Source organism: Coffea arabica, chromosome 5e (genome assembly GCF_036785885.1).
Source record: "Coffea arabica cultivar ET-39 chromosome 5e, Coffea Arabica ET-39 HiFi, whole genome shotgun sequence".
NCBI lineage: Eukaryota > Viridiplantae > Streptophyta > Magnoliopsida > Gentianales > Rubiaceae > Coffea > Coffea arabica.
Window position 1 is genome coordinate 40,524,868 of NC_092318.1, and position 18,028 is coordinate 40,542,895.

An 18,028-nucleotide genomic window follows, 5' to 3' on the forward strand; every position below is an offset into this window, starting at 1 on the left:
GGTGAAATTGAGTTTTACGCGTACAGAGCAGCCTTTTCTGACCAGTGATCCGAGCTGCTACAGTACCTCGGATCCACTAACCCAGAAACAACCGAGGGTTCGGATGAATAGTGGATCCGAGTGTGGATCACTTGCTCTGTTTTTGGCCCAACTTCAACCAATCTTTTCTTGATGTTAGAGGCTGAACCAGCTCATGTCTAAAACACGAAAGTTGTAGCCTTTTGAGTTATCTTTCTAATGCATCAAGAATCACCTCATTTGGATCTGTGTAGGCTGAGATATGACTGGAATACCCTTGCCTGCTCATTGCCCTGTTCCAGCTTCGACCAGTTGAAATTTGCTATTGTAATTCGGCATTTTGACCTGGAAAACCTTCAAACTGGATTTAGATGTCTTCACCAAAGTTGTAGATCTATCTCTTATATTCAAATGGGTTCAAGAATCATCCCAATCCGATCATTGTAACTCAAGTTATAGCCGAAATACGAAAATGTGTCAAAACTGTCAAAATACACAAAATCCAAGTAAAAAGTGATAAAAACCTCATTTAATCACTTAAAAACATTTATTCACCAATTATAGCCAAAATGATTCATATTCTTCCAATAATATAACCAAAGTGACTAAAAATAATATAAAATGTCATACAATTATTACGTAAATTAGTCACTTATCAGAAGCTAAGCTATCTCTCCCCTCTCCAGACCCCTCTCAATGTCTCTGCATAAAAACTACTCAAAAGCTCCATTTTTCCAAGTCAAATTCTATCCTTTGATTCCCAAATCTCCACTTTGTTAGCATAGTCAAAAACCAATATTTTTGACTTGAAAATAAGCCACTTTTGTTGCCCTTTTGTCTTTTGAAGCATGTGCACCGAATTCCCTTGCATCTTATAGCTGGAAAGTGGTATGAACACAAGAGAATTGGCTGAGTCAAATTGCAGAATTTCGGCTATAAAACGCGCCTACACAAAACGCGGCATAAACTCGCGTTTTTTCTACTCGCGTTTTCACTCTGGCCTTATTTCAACTGTGATTTTCTCCATGATAAAGGCCAAAATAGCTTTTGTGCAAAACACAAAAGTTGTAGCCCTTTGAGTTAGCTTTCCAATGCTTCAAGAATCATCCAAATCGGAGCTTTTTAGCCTGAGATATGATCGAAATACTGTCACCTGTTCAAGCCTCTGTTTTAACTTCCGACCACAGAATGCAGCTTCTGTATTCCAACGTTTGCCCATGAAGATGGCAGAAATGGATTTCGATGTCTTCACACGAATTGTAGGTCTCTTTCTTAGTTTTAAAATGGTATAAAGATCACCTCAATCCGATAAGTGTAGCTCCAGATATGGTCAAAATACTGAAGAGTGTCAAAACTGACTTGTATTGCATTTCCTCACTTGAACGTTTTTCACTTCATTCTTCTTGTTGCCACTTGAATTCATCATCAAATCTCTATTTTTTACCTCATTTGACATCCTTTGGTGATTGAATCATCATTCCTGCATAAAAATGAAGTTTTTACTATTAAAATCAATAGAAATGCAATATTATCCACTTTTACCAAAAATATATAATTTTACCAAAAACCTCTTTATTTTATTTATAAAACTAAATAATCAACTCAAAATTAACTAATAAAATGCACTTAAAAATACGTAAAATAAACTCTTATCACCTATTGACCTTTTGTTTTAAATTAATTATGCTTTTTCCCTTAAAAGGATAACCATGCAAATTCCATATCCTATCCCGTGTAACTTCTTGATTTTCGTCTTGTAAATTTCTATATAAAATTTTGTCCTAAGATAATTTTATTTGCAATGTTTCATTAATTCATCTACCCAAGCCTCCAGCATTCACTATAGCTATTGGGCAAATCTTTTGTTTTTCTATGTTTCGTTTTGATGGAAGACAAAAATTCACTTTTAGATTTTCTTGGTCACAACTTTTTTTTATATATTCATTCAAAGATGAAACTTTCATTTTGTGCATTTAATATATATATATATAAATTAAGTGAATTTGAATCTTGGATGTCATTAGATACATATATATATATATATATTAAGTGAATTTGAATCTTGGATATATGTCATTAGATAACATTTATAATAAAAATAATTTTCTTGCCTCTGTTGGTTTAAAATTTAGTTATCCTTTCCTCATTAGTCCAATAAATTGGCATTTTAGATTAAATAAAATTGACAATTACTTCTTCTATTTTTCAATCGGTATACTCAAGTATTACCACCAGTGTTTATTGAGGATTTTGGGCCCAGTAGGGGGTGTGGATGGTGGACGGAGAGTAGTTTAAGTGGTGCTCTATTGGATTGGTTACTTACTTGAAAGTTGACGGAGTGTCAACTATTATTTGATCAAGCTCTGGTGATGAAATGGGAATTTAGCTCTTGAGAGCCATCCGTATCCTTATACTATGGAATGATTCGTACTGATCGTGTTATTGTTTCGTTTTAAAAGAAAGCTTTACACTCGTTCATTTTGAGATTTGCTACTTGAAACGTTATTGCTCACTTTTATGAATTTTTCATACTCATTACCTTGCCACGTGATACTTGCACGTTTAAATCACGGTCAACTTGCTATTTGGAATCTCACTGGACTTTTAGCTCATTCCACGCCATTTGTTTTTCTTACAGGGGTATGAGCAAGGCGTGAGACGTGTGTAGACTAGCGTAGTCTAGTTGTTTTGACTTTTATAATTGTACTCGCACTAGTTGCTCGATTAAGGTTGAATGTACTGAGAACTTAAATCTTTTGATGTATTTGGGATTGTATGGATGGCTGAGATAGAAATGAATGTATTCGTATGTTCCAAACTTGGGAACTATTATTTCGTTTATTATTGAGATTGCATCTTATTTTATTTGATGTGAGTGAGTGAGTCCTGACGAAAGTTGGGCAGGCGGTCAGCTAAACCCTAGGGTACGCCCAGGGGAAAGTGGGGCCGTCACACCAAATATCATAGGTGATGGTGTATTAGTGTAGCAGTAGAACACTTAAAAGGAAGTTTAGGTCGCAATACATAAGTGGGTGCCTAAAAAGTCTCAAATCATGATGATCCTGATGTGCACCTTAGTTAAGATTATCCCTGTTCAACTCCACATTGTCCGGCTGTTTTCCAGCGACATGGATCGGAGGGCAGGGTGGAGGAGCTGAAAGTTGATCAATCTAATACCGAAAGAATTTCAGCTTCAAGCTCTGTAAATGAGGCATCAATTACTGAACCATATCCCAGATGAAGGAAGAAATAGGGCTAATTCTAGAAGGAATATCAAGGAATTGTGTATCGCATTTCCAAATCTTCCTAAGAATGAAAAATCTGCTTGTACCGCAGTGTGTCCTAGTTGACAAAATAGCCCCCATGTACAAGTGGACATTCTTGTTAATCACTAGCGATTTTGAATTGAGCTGCACAAAATTTTTTTTTTCTTTGAAAGTTGAACATATGCATAAACTCATTCATTACATAACCTTTGCAAGATATATTCAGTCAGGACAAGACATCTTTGCTTGGTTTACCACTATCTATTATCTCTATGACACCATTAGCGTGATTAAACTACAACAATTTTTAAAAGGCTTATAAACTACATGTAACTCTAATCAACGATACCGCAATCATACTTCTTCTATTACTGATAAGTGACTAATTTACGTAATAATTGTATGACATTTTATATTATTTTTAGTCACTTTGGTTATATTATTGGAAGAATATGAATCATTTTGGCTATAATTGGTGAAAAATGCTTTTAAGTGATTAAATGAGGTTTTTATCACTTTTTACTTGGATTTTGTGTATTTTGACAGTTTTGACACATTTTCGTATTTCGGCTATAACTTGAGTTACAATGATCGGATTGGGATGATAATTGAACCCATTTGAAGATAAGAGATAGATCTACAACTTTGGTGAAGACATCTAAATCCAGTTTGAAGGTTTTCCAGGTCAAAATGCCGAATTACAATAGCAAATTTCTACTGGTCGAAACTGGAACAGGGCAATGAGCAGGCAAGGGTATTTCAGTCATATCTCAGCCTACACAGATCCAAATGAGGTGATTCTTGATGCATTAGAAAGATAACTCAAAAGGCTACAACTTTCGTGTTTTAGACATGAGCTGGTTCAGCCTCTAACATCAAGAAAAGATTGGTTGAAGTTGGGCCAAAAACAGAGCAAGTGATCCACACTCGGATCCACTATTCATCCGAACCCTCGGTTGTTTCTGGGTTAGTGGATCTGAGCTCGGATCCATACGGATCCGAGGTACTGTAGCAGCTCGGATCACTGGTCAGAAAAGGCTGCTCTGTACGCGTAAAACTCAATTTCACCTCCACCAACTCACATTGGATGCTAGACATGTGAGAAACATTCCCAGCTGTAAAAGGGAGATGTAATCCTCATTTCTTGACCACCTTTCATCATTAAATAGCCAAATGCATTGCAAAAATAGGGATTGGGGAGTTCATAGCAGAAAAAGAGAGAGACATACGGGAGAAGCTGGAAGCTGCAGAAATGTAGCTCTTTCATCTCTCTAGTGTTAGTTTAGCTTAGTATAGAGTAGTGTAGCTTTCCATTCTTGTTTATTATCTAGATTAGGATGAAGATGGAGGATGAAGAAGGCAAGGAAGAAAGCTCATGTGACAAGGGTTGTATTCCTTCCAAACTCTTTATCTTTTGTATTTGATTCCAAATTTAGTTAATATACAAGTTCTGGATTTTGTGTTCAATATGTGTTTCTAAAGTTTATACCTTGGGTTTGGTTGAACTTTCTATAATTGTTAGTGTTTATTATTTGGTTATTTGACTGCTATGATTTGAGCAAGTTATTTAGCACTTTAGCTCTTGAAATCATGATTAATCTGGTACCATTAATTGTGATTATCTAAGGTGTTGTTTCTGCAATGAAAATTGAGATTTAACACTAGTTCAAGAAGTGCTAAACATAGGGAGTACACTCACGAAAGTAGAGGTGCACTTATGTGGTTTTTAGTGATTCATTTCATGTAATTTCATTGAAGAAATGAACTTGTAGCTAATTTCATAACCATGAAAATAGGTATGGATTAGTTATGAGTATAATTGATTCACTACGAAAGTAGGATTCAAATGCATAAGGAAATTACACCATAATTAGCCTAGATGTAGTATTCAATGATCCAAATATAGCACTTGCATGAGTAGTTAGGGATACCACAACCCAAGGAGCTTTCATTTGTTATTTTGTATAATTTCAGTAGGTTTAATTTGTTATAATTCATTGATAGTCTAAATAATAGAGAAGCTTTAGTAGTACCGGTAATTGCAATCTTCCTTGTGGGATCGACCCTTAATACCCTATACTCGCTCACGATTCGTATACTTGCGATAAATCGCGTGTGGGGTATTTAGGAGTTTATAAATGTAAAACTTGATTAGGATGAGCTTAATTGTATATGTATACTCCGACCACGTCAAGTTTTTGGCGCCGTTGCCGGGGAAGATTTGGCAATATCGGTGTGAAGAGTAACTTTATTAGTTTAGACATATTATTAGTTATACTGTGAATGTTATTTTCTGTGTTTTATATGTGTATGTGTTTTATTACCTATTTTTCTTACTAATTTTGCTTTTGAGGTTGTTTAAAAGCAATTTTAGGTAATGAGAAGGGTAGGTCAATTTGGAGGACAATGCTTGAGAAGTGGAAGATTGGCAATGGATGGTTACCAAGTGCAAAGCTCCTTCAACAGAGGTAACCAAGAATTTACTGAATGTATGTCTTTTGAAGATGGTTTAAGGTGCTTAAAGGCAAAATTTGATGTAATTAAGTTACAAGTTCAAATGGACACCATGATGCATGAAATTGAGCAGAGAAGGAATGTTAATGCTTTTAATTCTTATCATGTGATTTGTGACTTGTGTGGAGGTTATCATGCTACTAATACATGTATGCAAGCACAAAATGTGGATTATTATGATGAATTAGAGCATTACAATCCTTGTTTTGATCAATATAGTGCTAATTGGACCAATTCTCCTGCTTATGGTTGGAATAATCAATGTACTTATAGTGATAATTCATATTTTTATGATCACCAACCTGAAAGTGTCCAATATGAATCAAAACCATCTTGGGAGTTGGCAATAGAGAAGTTAGCTAATACACCTCTACCTTGGGAGTTAGAAAGTGAACCATTAGCTAATGATTCTAATGCATCTTGGGAGCTAGCTGTAGAAAATTTTTCTAATCAATTTGATTTAGCAATAGAAAAGCTAGCAAATGCAACTTCCGATCGTTTTGATAGGATTGAGGAAAGAATAGATGAATTAGCTTCTCACTTTGGTCGAATACATGAGCAATTGAATGCATTGTGTGAAGTTATTTCCTCTAATAATGTGCAAAATGATCCTAGCATGAATGATGGGAATGTTGTATGTGAAAATGGGTTGCATTTTGATGAAAATGATGAATCTCAATTGTGTTTCAATGAGCAAATGTCCATTTCACATGATAATATCTTTGGAACTAACTTTGAGCCTCAAGAGGTGAGTTTTAATGACTCATTTTTCACCCCTCTTGAGGAGTGCATTGAAAGTATAGGTTCTAAAGGTATTCCTGCCCAAGATACTCTCATGACATTTCCTTTGGTAAGTTCTCAAGTGGTGCATATTCAAGGTAATATCTATGGAACACTTGGAATATGTAAGTCACTTCCATCTCTCAGATCATTAGTTCATGTGGCTTTTTCTATTAAGTCACCTTACAATGATCCACCAAGGCCTAAAATGGTGGATTATTCGTTAACTAAGCCTCCTTGAAAAATGAGGTGATATAGTCAAGCTATTGACTTTAAAGAAGCGCTTATTGGGAGGCAACCCAATGCTTGTTTAAGTTGGTGTTACTTTGGAGTGATTTTATGTTTAAAGTATAAGTTTGAGTTATTTTGTTGTTTTTCATTTGTAGGTTTTGGAAAAGTGACCAAATGAGGTAAAAAGGCGAAGTTTGATCAAAGATCTCAATACCTCAAATTCAGTAATTGTGGTTTTTGATGCATTAAAGAGGTTTAGAATGCATGTTTAGATCATTTTACATGTGCGTGAATGGTTTATTTTGACATAGAAATGATCTAGGGTGTATTTTGAAGAATTGAGGTCAAACTGAATATTGCAAAAATTTTGCAATAAGTGCAGATTCAATGGATCCAAGGCCTCGGATCCATATGGATCCAAGGCCTCGGATCCACTTCTGCAATCAGAGAAAAACTTCGAGCTTCTTGATCCGAGCTCGGATCCATATGGATCCAAGGCCTCGGATCCACTTCTGCAATCAGAAAAAATTCGAGCTTCTTGATCCGAGCTCACTTATCATGATCCGACCTCGGATCCTTTCAAAAACGACCTCGGATCCTTTCCAAACGAAGCCTCGGACCACTTTTCCTCATTCTTCCCTCTTTTTCCTCCTTCAACTCCACTTTTCTTCTTGTTGGTTGCAAGCTTTTATTCTTAAGAATTGTATTTTTGTTTTTTTTTCAAGGTGCATTAATTGAAGTCTCCATTCTTTCAAGTAAAGTTGGAAATTCATCACATTGCCATGGATTCGGATCGCGCAAGTTCATTAGGGGAGTATTACTTTCTCTTATTTTCGTTATTTTTCCTTTCTCACATTGAGGACAATGTGAAGTTTAAGTGTGGGGGAGGAAAGTATTGAACTTGCATTTACTTGCCATGTGATGATATTTTGTGGATTTAAATGCTTAGAAATGTTGGAATTATGTTTGAACTATTTGCCATGTGGATAATTTGCTTGAAATTGGGTTTGTTGGCAGGGAGTTTTCATCCATTTATAAGGAGAAACTCTGTAAAAATTTTTCTAAAATCTTTTCCAATATTTCACTATGGCCCAAAAGTTCTTCAAATTTTTGCATTTTCATTCAAAAAGGGCAAAGTATTCCAACCTTAAGTGTTTTATTCTTCCAATTGTTGAAACTTTATGTGTATTTTGGAAGGTTTAGTCCTCATTTAACTTGGAAATAGTATTATGCAATTAGAATTTTTACATTTTAGAAAGTATATTTGGTAAAGTGAGGAAAATTATGCCTATAATTTTACATGTTTAATGAGATTTCTTCTCTTTACTTAATTTTGCAAGTAAGTGATTGATATAGTCGATAAAGGTTATATTCCTCCTTTGATTATTCTTATATATTTTCTAAGAGGGGTTATCTATTTATTGTCCTTTATTTCTGAAAAAGAAAAAAAAAGAGTAAAAAAAAAAAAAAGAAAAAAAAAAGAAAAAAAAAAGAGAAAGTAAATAAAAATTGTTCTACTCCAATGATTCATGTACCAAGTAACCGGGGGTTGGCATCAACAAATGTCGACATTCGCGTAAAAAGGTACTTGAATTAAGAGTATGCATAGCAACTTGAATAAGTGAAATGTTGAGTAACCGGGGATCTTCACCTAAAAGTGTCGATTTTCGCGTAAAAAGGCATTCTCACTATTTAAGTAAAATTTGTGTGAATAAATCCCTCTTAGTTATAGAATTTTGAGAAAAAGATGATTATAGGAGGAGGAAAGCTATAAATTGACTATGTGATTTGCTTATTTGTAAAATTAAGTTAGGGTAAGAGATTAAGTTTAACTTGTTGAATTTAGGGTATAATTATCTTTTCTTTACTTGATATTATAAGTATTTAGTGTAAATTGAATAATTGTATAATGATTATTTTCCAAGTCTTGAGGAATTAAATTGGACAAAGTGCATATATTGTTTCACCTCTTGAATCATTGCATTTGATTATGTGTGAATTGCTTGAGTACAAGCAATGATTTAAGTGTGGGGGAGTTTGATAAGTGACTAATTTACGTAATAATTGTATGACATTTTATATTATTTTTAGTCACTTTGGTTATATTATTGGAAGAATATGAATCATTTTGGCTATAATTGGTGAAAAATGCTTTTAAGTGATTAAATGAAGTTTTTATCACTTTTTACTTGGATTTTGTGTATTTTGACAGTTTTGACACATTTTCGTATTTCGGCTATAACTTGAGTTACAATGATCGGATTGGGATGATTCTTGAACCCATTTGAAGATAAGAGATAGATCTACAACTTTGGTGAAGACATCTAAATCCAGTTTGAAGGTTTTCCAGGTCAAAATGCCGAATTACAATAGCAAATTTCTACTGGTCGAAACTGGAACAGGGCAATGAGCAGGCAAGGGTATTTCAGTCATATCTCAGCCTACACAGATCCAAATGAGGTGATTCTTGATGCATTAGAAAGATAACTCAAAAGGCTACAACTTTCGTGTTTTAGACATGAGCTGGTTCAGCCTCTAACATCAAGAAAAGATTGGTTGAAGTTGGGCCAAAAACAGAGCAAGTGATCCACACTCGGATCCACTATTCATCCGAACCCTCGGTTGTTTCTGGGTTAGTGGATCCGAGCTCGGATCCATACGGATCCGAGGTACTGTAGCAGCTCGGATCACTGGTCAGAAAAGGCTGCTCTGTACGCGTAAAACTCAATTTCACCTCCACCAACTCACATTGGATGCTAGACATGTGAGAAACATTCCCAGTTGTAAAAGGGAGATGTAATCCTCATTTCTTGACCACCTTTCATCATTAAATAGCCAAATGCATTGCAAAAATAGGGATTGGGGAGTTCATAGCAGAAAAAGAGAGAGACATACGGGAGAAGCTGGAAGCTGCAGAAATGTAGCTCTTTCATCTCTCTAGTGTTAGTTTAGCTTAGTATAGAGTAGTGTAGCTTTCCATTCTTGTTTATTATCTAGATTAGGATGAAGATGGAGGATGAAGAAGGCAAGGAAGAAAGCTCATGTGACAAGGGTTGTATTCCTTCCAAACTCTTTATCTTTTGTATTTGATTCCAAATTTAGTTAATATACAAGTTCTGGATTTTGTGTTCAATATGTGTTTCTAAAGTTTATACCTTGGGTTTGGTTGAACTTTCTATAATTGTTAGTGTTTATTATTTGGTTATTTGACTGCTATGATTTGAGCAAGTTATTTAGCACTTTAGCTCTTGAAATCATGATTAATCTGGTACCATTAATTGTGATTATCTAAGGTGTTGTTTCTGCAATGAAAATTGAGATTTAACACTAGTTCAAGAAGTGCTAAACATAGGGAGTACACTCACGAAAGTAGAGGTGCACTTATGTGGTTTTTAGTGATTCATTTCATGTAATTTCATTGAAGAAATGAACTTGTAGCTAATTTCATAACCATGAAAATAGGTATGGATTAGTTATGAGTATAATTGATTCAATACGAAAGTAGGATTCAAATGCATAAGGAAATTACACCATAATTAGCCTAGATGTAGTATTCAATGATCCAAATATAGCACTTGCATGAGTAGTTAGGGATACCACAACCCAAGGAGCTTTCATTTGTTATTTTGTATAATTTCAGTAGGTTTAATTTGTTATAATTCATTGATAGTCTAAATAATAGAGAAGCTTTAGTAGTACCGGTAATTGCAATCTTCCTTGTGGGATCGACCCTTAATACCCTATACTCGCTCACGATTCGTATACTTGCGATAAATCGCGTGTGGGGTATTTAGGAGTTTATAAATGTAAAACTTGATTAGGATGAGCTTAATTGTATATGTATACTACGCGCACGTCAATTACATTTGGAGATTTATTCGTAGAATTTCTTATTAGTATAGTTTTTCACTCTTCCTCACCATAAACACCTAATTTTCTCCAATTATACATTTGGCAACTCAATTTGGATCAAAAATGGCATGAACGGTTATGCAATGTTGTAAGCCTCAAAACACCGCAGAATCCGTCTGGCCAAATTTGAGCCAACAACAGGAGTAGCCAAGTTGGATACCATGGCTAGCTTCGGGTAATGTAGTGAAGAGTCATATTTTGGAGGGTTTTGAAAAGTCGTAGGGTTTCAACCTTGTAATACTAAGTTATTCTTCTTGAAAGTTGCGAAAATTATCCATTTCATCGAGGTACTTTTCATTTTTTTTTTTAATTTTGTTTGTAGTTTCTAACTTAATAGATATTATCATTCTTATTCATTGTCCCTTTTCCACGGATAAATAATACTAAAAAGATACTATGTCTCATTTCTCAGAATTGCAGTGTTCAAGATCATGAACCATTAACCATTGAGATTTATTCATGAAGTTTCTGATTTTTAAACTTGGAGTCTTGTCTTGTAACAGTAAGTACATAAATGTATATAGAATCCAGGTTAAACACTGATTCTTAATCCGCATTGAAACCAATTATAAACTGAAGCATGTAGCCTGGCCCCTATACATATAATCGCAGTTTGTTCCAATTCTACTTCTTGATTCAAGGCAACGAATTAAAAAGTCACAACATGGATTTTATTAGGCCAGATAAAAGGCAACGAATTCACAGCCTGGAGATGATCAATACTGTAAATTATATACCTTCAGATGTATTGACAAAGATTCTGCTACGATTTTATCTGATATCATTGATACAATTCAGGAGTGTTAACGAATCCTGGTGTGCCCGGAATTCAATACCCCCAGGACCTGGAGGTACCAAATCTGAGTGATTCATGGATTCAAGTAACTGGTCCTATCAACAGCATCTTTTGCATCATGGATGGTTCTGATATTTGTGTTTGTAATCCTGTGTTTCACAAATCAGGAGGCTTCCAGCTTCCCCCTTCTGGTTTCTCAAGAATATAGCGTTCACGGGAATTTGCATCATTACTCATGGGGGTATGATCCCAGCATTAATGCCCACAATGTTTTTAGGCTTGTGAGGATTCTGCCATAGGACAGATACAGCTTTGTTTGTGGTTTAATAAGAGCTGACAAATAATGACATTCGAGTTTGTCTAAAGTTCTTAAATTAATATGAAATTTTCATATTGTTATATGCCTTGGTAAGGTTGATCTTTATGGTTGATTTTACAGGTTTTGTTTTTCCTTTGGTCTTTGCTAGTATAGATAAGATGCCTTCCTTACAATGGCTGGTGGAAACCTATACCAATGAACCCAAATTTGTAGTGATATGCTCCTCTTACAACTTAAAATAACATTCGTTCTTCAATTCAGAAAAACTTGAAGTGGTTGCCGAACAACAGAAGTGAAATGTATCACTTCGAATATTTCTTGTTTAAAGCACGTCTTAATTTGTTTCGTGTTAGAATTTTTTTTTCCCTATCAAATGGATGTAGTTGGATTACATGGATTATCCACGTAAAACCGCCATTTTAATGAGTTAAGCTGGATAATCATTTAATACTGATGATGAAATTTTTCTCATTCAAATCCATCTAAAGTGTTCTTTGAATCATGGCGTCTGATAGAGAAAAATACCTCGAGAGAGTCCACCAAAGAATCCAATATATAAGTTAGAAATCCAACTCTGACCCAAAAGTTTAAGCGATTAGGTATTGATCTCTTACTTACATATTAACCGCTCTTTCTTCATCTTTCGAATTACTGTGGGATACAACTCTTTACTCATGAATCTAACAAATCTTCTCGTTCATAAGTAACCCCCACATGAAACCCAAATTTTGGACCTCCTCTTCAAGCCCATTTTAATACTCAACGCAAGCCCACCTTATCACCTAAGATCATCTCTTCTTCCAAACATGGACTTACTCTTCTTCAATATCCAAACTGTATTTTGGACCCCTACCAACCTTTGGCTCCTTGGTCTAACACCAACTGGATCCCCTGCCAAACCCATGGCACACCTGGTCTAACACTAACCAAATTCTTGGGCACTTCGATCCACCACCAAGTAGAGAATTTTTCACCAGTCCAACTTCGAGAAGGATCCACTTGCCCATGAGTAGCCCAGTCTTGTAACCTGAAACTCTGATACCAATTTGATAGGGAGAAACAGCTCAAGAGAGTCCGCCAAAAAGCCCAATATGTAAGTCAGCAATTCAAACCCAAAAGTTTAAGCCATTAGGTCTTGAGCCCTTACTTACATATTAACCGCTCTTTTTTCATCTCTCGGACCAATATAAAACACAACACATTACTCATGAACCTAACAATGTCGAATGGAAATCAATAGTTTAACTTAATCTTTTTATTTTCCATTTTATTCCCTTCTCATAACTATTGTAGATCTCCAACATACATGCTAATATGTAACAGGTTCTTCTCTGCATTTCATATTAATCTTTGTAGAAATTGGAAGTATACATTATATTATCTGCAAAGATCATTATTGTGGGTAGTAGTAGAGCCAAGATAATTTTTAAATAGGAGCACAAATAAAAAAAAATTAGGTTTTGCAAGTAGAAGGGGACAAATATAATATTCAAATAACAAGTAATTGTATATAGTATCAGTCAAACTTATTGTTGAATATTGCATACTAACCTTCAGAGAATGGTTATTTAATGAGGCCAAGAGTTCTCAAACTCAACCTGCTATTTTTAATACATATCATTATTATGGTCCAAGCCTGTGAAGCTGAATATGCACGCGTTTTAAATGAGCCCATTAAGGCCCACCTTTAGTTCCTAACATGAGCCAAGCGATTGATGGGCATTAAAAAATGTTTCTAAAAACCAACTTCTTTTGAAGAGTTGCCACTATCTTTAATGTGGAGTGGGAGGTCAAGATTTCAACCCTTGCCTCTCACATCAAAAAGTTGCTATTTAATGTGATTTTGCTTAGATCCATAATAGTGCAAAAGTATCCTTATGATCCGATGGTGGTTCAGTTCCTGTCGGTTCTTCATGACACTGTTGGGTCACCCCCTCGTATAGGTTAGATTAGGAATAGGAGTAGTAGTATATGTAGATGATGATAAGAGACAAAAAAATTTATTTCTAAAGAAATTTGTTTACAAAACTTAATTTTATTTTTTGCAATAAATAAAAATTCAAGCAATATTTATGTAGAATTTGTTTTATTTTTTTTTATGGATAATGCAATTGTGGAAAACTGATAGAAGGTCCCAAAAGTTTAGATAATGAAAGGTAATGAACTGAGTGGTATTGTGCTTAGTATCTAGTTGTTAAGAAAATGGCGTGGGATTAGTTTCTTTTTTACTATTTTTGTTTTGTTCTAATAGATTAGATAATTTTACCTTTACAATTAAAGGAACATGATAGAAATTTTGAAATTTAACCATTACACACTAAACGTACAGTAGAAAATTTAAACAAAATGTATGATATCATTATACATTACAATTTCAAAGTTCAAAACTCTCTCTAAAATACCGCGATCAGGGGCATCATATGTTCCATTTTAGTTCATTTGAGGGTAAAATTATTATTTTAAATTTTCATACCATATTCCAACTTGTTTACACCCTACCTAAATTGATTTATTATTCTATACTCCTACTCGTTTACACCTAGGGACAAACAGGTTTGAATTGAAACTTGTGAGGCCCCATCTGTAAAATAAGCAACTTTCCTAACTCGTCACCTTTTCAACACTGATGCAAGCTACGTGGACCAAATTGGATTATTCTCAAGCACAACCTATTTGAAACAGTCCTAAATTAATTTAGGATTTTGTGTCGTTGTTTAGTTGATAAAGTAAGTTTTTGGAGAGAAGTAGGAGGGAAAGGAGGAGAGGAAAAAGCATAATGAATAAGAGTAGAATACGCTAATAGCATAAGTTTATCAATATTGTATTCCAATAGATCTAGGAGTTGGGGTTTGGTGTAGGGTGTGAAGAGATAAAAGGAGAGGCGAGGTGCGTCATCAATGTCCTTCCTAAATCAAAAGAAAGTTGAGGAAATTAATAGGGGGCATTTTAGTGACAAATCGCGGTGGAGTATAAATATAACAAAGGGCCCCTCCTGGGCAGCTCATCTGGCAGCGCACGCCTCCTTAGGAGCGCTTGCCAGGGGTTCGAGTCGTGCAGGGGTACCGTGCTTGGGGGGATGGGGCCTCTCCTCCCGGGCCGCTGGGGATTAGTCGGGCCGCCTTCGGGTCTTGACCCGGACACCCCAGTGACGACAAAAAAAAAAAAAAAAAGTATAAATATAACAAAGGTGTAAATATAGTATTGAATATTTTAATGTGAAAATAGTAAAGGATTAAACTTTTCTATATATTGATAGTGTATATATTATTGAATTTCAATTTATTGCATTCGTGCAAAATTTTTATTTTAAATTCAAACTAAAATTAGTTATCATGCATCGATATATATATATATATATATATATATATATTATCAGCATATAAAATATTAATATATTATTAAATTAGTTTAACCTGGTAGAGATAGAAAGAACTCAATAACGATGAGCTAAGAGGCACCATAGAGAGATGTATTGGTTCATGAGAGAAATATAATGACTCACCAAGGGAGAGACCGGGTTTTAATGTGATTGGATAAAGGAAAATTTCTGAATTAATAGATTCTCTAGAATTGAAAGGAAAACGAAATGAAATCTTTCTTCTTCTTCTTTTTTTTTGTGTTTTTTAGGGCTTTTCCCAGAAGGAACCCTTCTAGAAATTCTCGATGGCTTAGGCTGAATCTAGGCCCAAGAGGGGATTTGGAAATAGTTTTCAACCAACATTGGATGCGCCTCAATTAGAACCTGTGTTTTTAGACTCGGACCGGACAAGCCAGTTCGACCGGTCAAATCGAGAATCGGTTAGATATTCGGTCCGAGTTATTCTAAAAACCCCATTGGAAGAAGTTCGATCAAACCCGGTCAAAAATTGGGTTGAACCGTGAACCATGCAAACCGGATTAATTTTTATTTTCTCATTTTGCTTGACTTTTCAACCGACCAGCCCTAATTCTTGATTCTTCCCATCATATTCGCACCAGTCGTCACCACCAAAATCACACCTTGCTTTCCTTTTTCCTCCTCATCCAATTTTCCTTCTCACTCCATGGAGACATGTCCCTACGCCAGTGACTTCATCTCGCTAAGGTAAGTTTCTTTCTCTTCATTTGTCCTTTTTTTTAAATTATTTTTTTCATTTTTATTTATTGCTAGTATAAAAGTGTTAATTGGCATCTGCTTTGCTCTTGGGGATCGGCTCTATGTACTCATATTATTTGTTTTCATACTAGTAGTAGTTAAAAATGGGCATCAATACAAGAAGCAGCATAGTGATAATTGATACTACTATTTGGGAATCAAGTTTTGTATTAGTGTTTTTTCATTTTTGACATTCGTATTTTAGATTAAACTTCACATGTAAGAAGTAAGAACTTGCCAAAGATTATATTTTGCAATAATTTGTGACATGAATTCTAAGAAAAAGAACTAAAATGTATATATTGGGCCTAGAAAATTCTTGAATAACTCAATGTATAGAAACTTAATATGTGAATACCTAAATAAATACTATGATATGTTTTCAACTGAACAAAATTTATTATACTTCAATTTGTTCTGTTTTTGTTCTTTTAGATGATGTTCATGCGTCGAAGTTTTAGATTGAAACAAGTTATTACAATATTTCAACTTGAGGGAGCTGATGAATATACAAATAGAGGTGTACTTTTCATTGTCTTTAGATTTTAACATGTATTAGTTTTCTGTTTAGTTTAGTTTGTTACTTTGAATAGATTTGGAGGTTATTGTTCTTCATTTGTGAAGTTATTCTTTGGATTGTATTGTTTGAGTTTTCAAAGTTGGTTTTACTTCATGGGTATGATATGTAGGAAATGTGTAGGAAAAAGAAAAACACCAAAATGTATATACTTGTCATGGTATTCACGTTTTATATATTTAATATATATTTATGATATCATGATGACATCATCTGGTTGGACCCCGATCGAACCCGATCGAATTCATTGACCCTTAACCCCTGAGTTTGGCCAAATCGACACCTGATTCGAGTCTAAAAACATAGATTAGAACCTCATGAGTTGCGTCATTGCCCCAAGCGCAAATATAAAAAATCAAATCAAATCAATTATGATACCGTCATGTACTTTAGATATACCACTAGTTTCTTTCCCGTGCATAAATATGGGTCATTTTACATTCACCAACACAATTAAATATTGCAATGCAAATTTTAAAAAATTAAATATTTATTTATATAGATGAACCACTATTTTGATTAACTATTCAAAAGTAGTTTGAAAGTGGAAGAATTGATATACTATATGTTAAAATTAAAATGAGCCAAATTTTGGAAAAGATATGTAATATAAATGCTAAATAAAATGAAAATTAGGTAGGAGAGCTAAACAAAATTAAAATTCAATCTAAAATTAATTTTGGAACCAGTATACAATCTATTAAACCCATGCATATGCTAGAGCAAGTGCAATATTTTCCTCGAGAAGGGAATAAGTGTCATAAGGCATTCAATAATGAAATGTTCAAATTTTGTTAAAAAATATAGAAAAACAATATGTTAAAAGAAATTTGCTATAAATAAAGAAGTAATGAATCATTGAAAACATAAAAATTATTCAAATTTTAGTAATAGTAATTTTTAACATATAATCAAGCAAAATTAACAAATTATAAAACATGATTGGAAAGAAACATAAATAAGAAAAAGAAAAATATAAGTTGATTGCTAAAAAGATTTAGTAAGAATAATTAATATAAAGGCCATAAACTCATAAATAGATTAAAAATTTCTATAAATAAGAAAGTGAAAAAGGAAGGGAATTAACTATTCCAAAGAAAAGGAAAAGAATAAAAAATAAAAAACACAAACATTAAAGTAGCCAATATGTATATATATGGATGTATGTTTGTATGTATGTACGTGTGCGTATATACATATACACATACACACACATATATATATATACATACCCCATATATATCTATATATGGGTTTGTTGGAATTTATGCACAACTTACTCCCTCATTTTTTGTCCTACCATATACTTTTCCACTCTCATAATTCTCCATCTTTGGAAACTAATCCTTATCAGCTTCAGTCAAGGAAGGCAAGCGCCATTTCTCTAGCTAATTTGTGACTGAATGTATTGCAGCAAAGTTTCACTCCTATGAATCATACTGTGAATCCTCAAACGTTCCGCAATTGTACGGATTAGCAA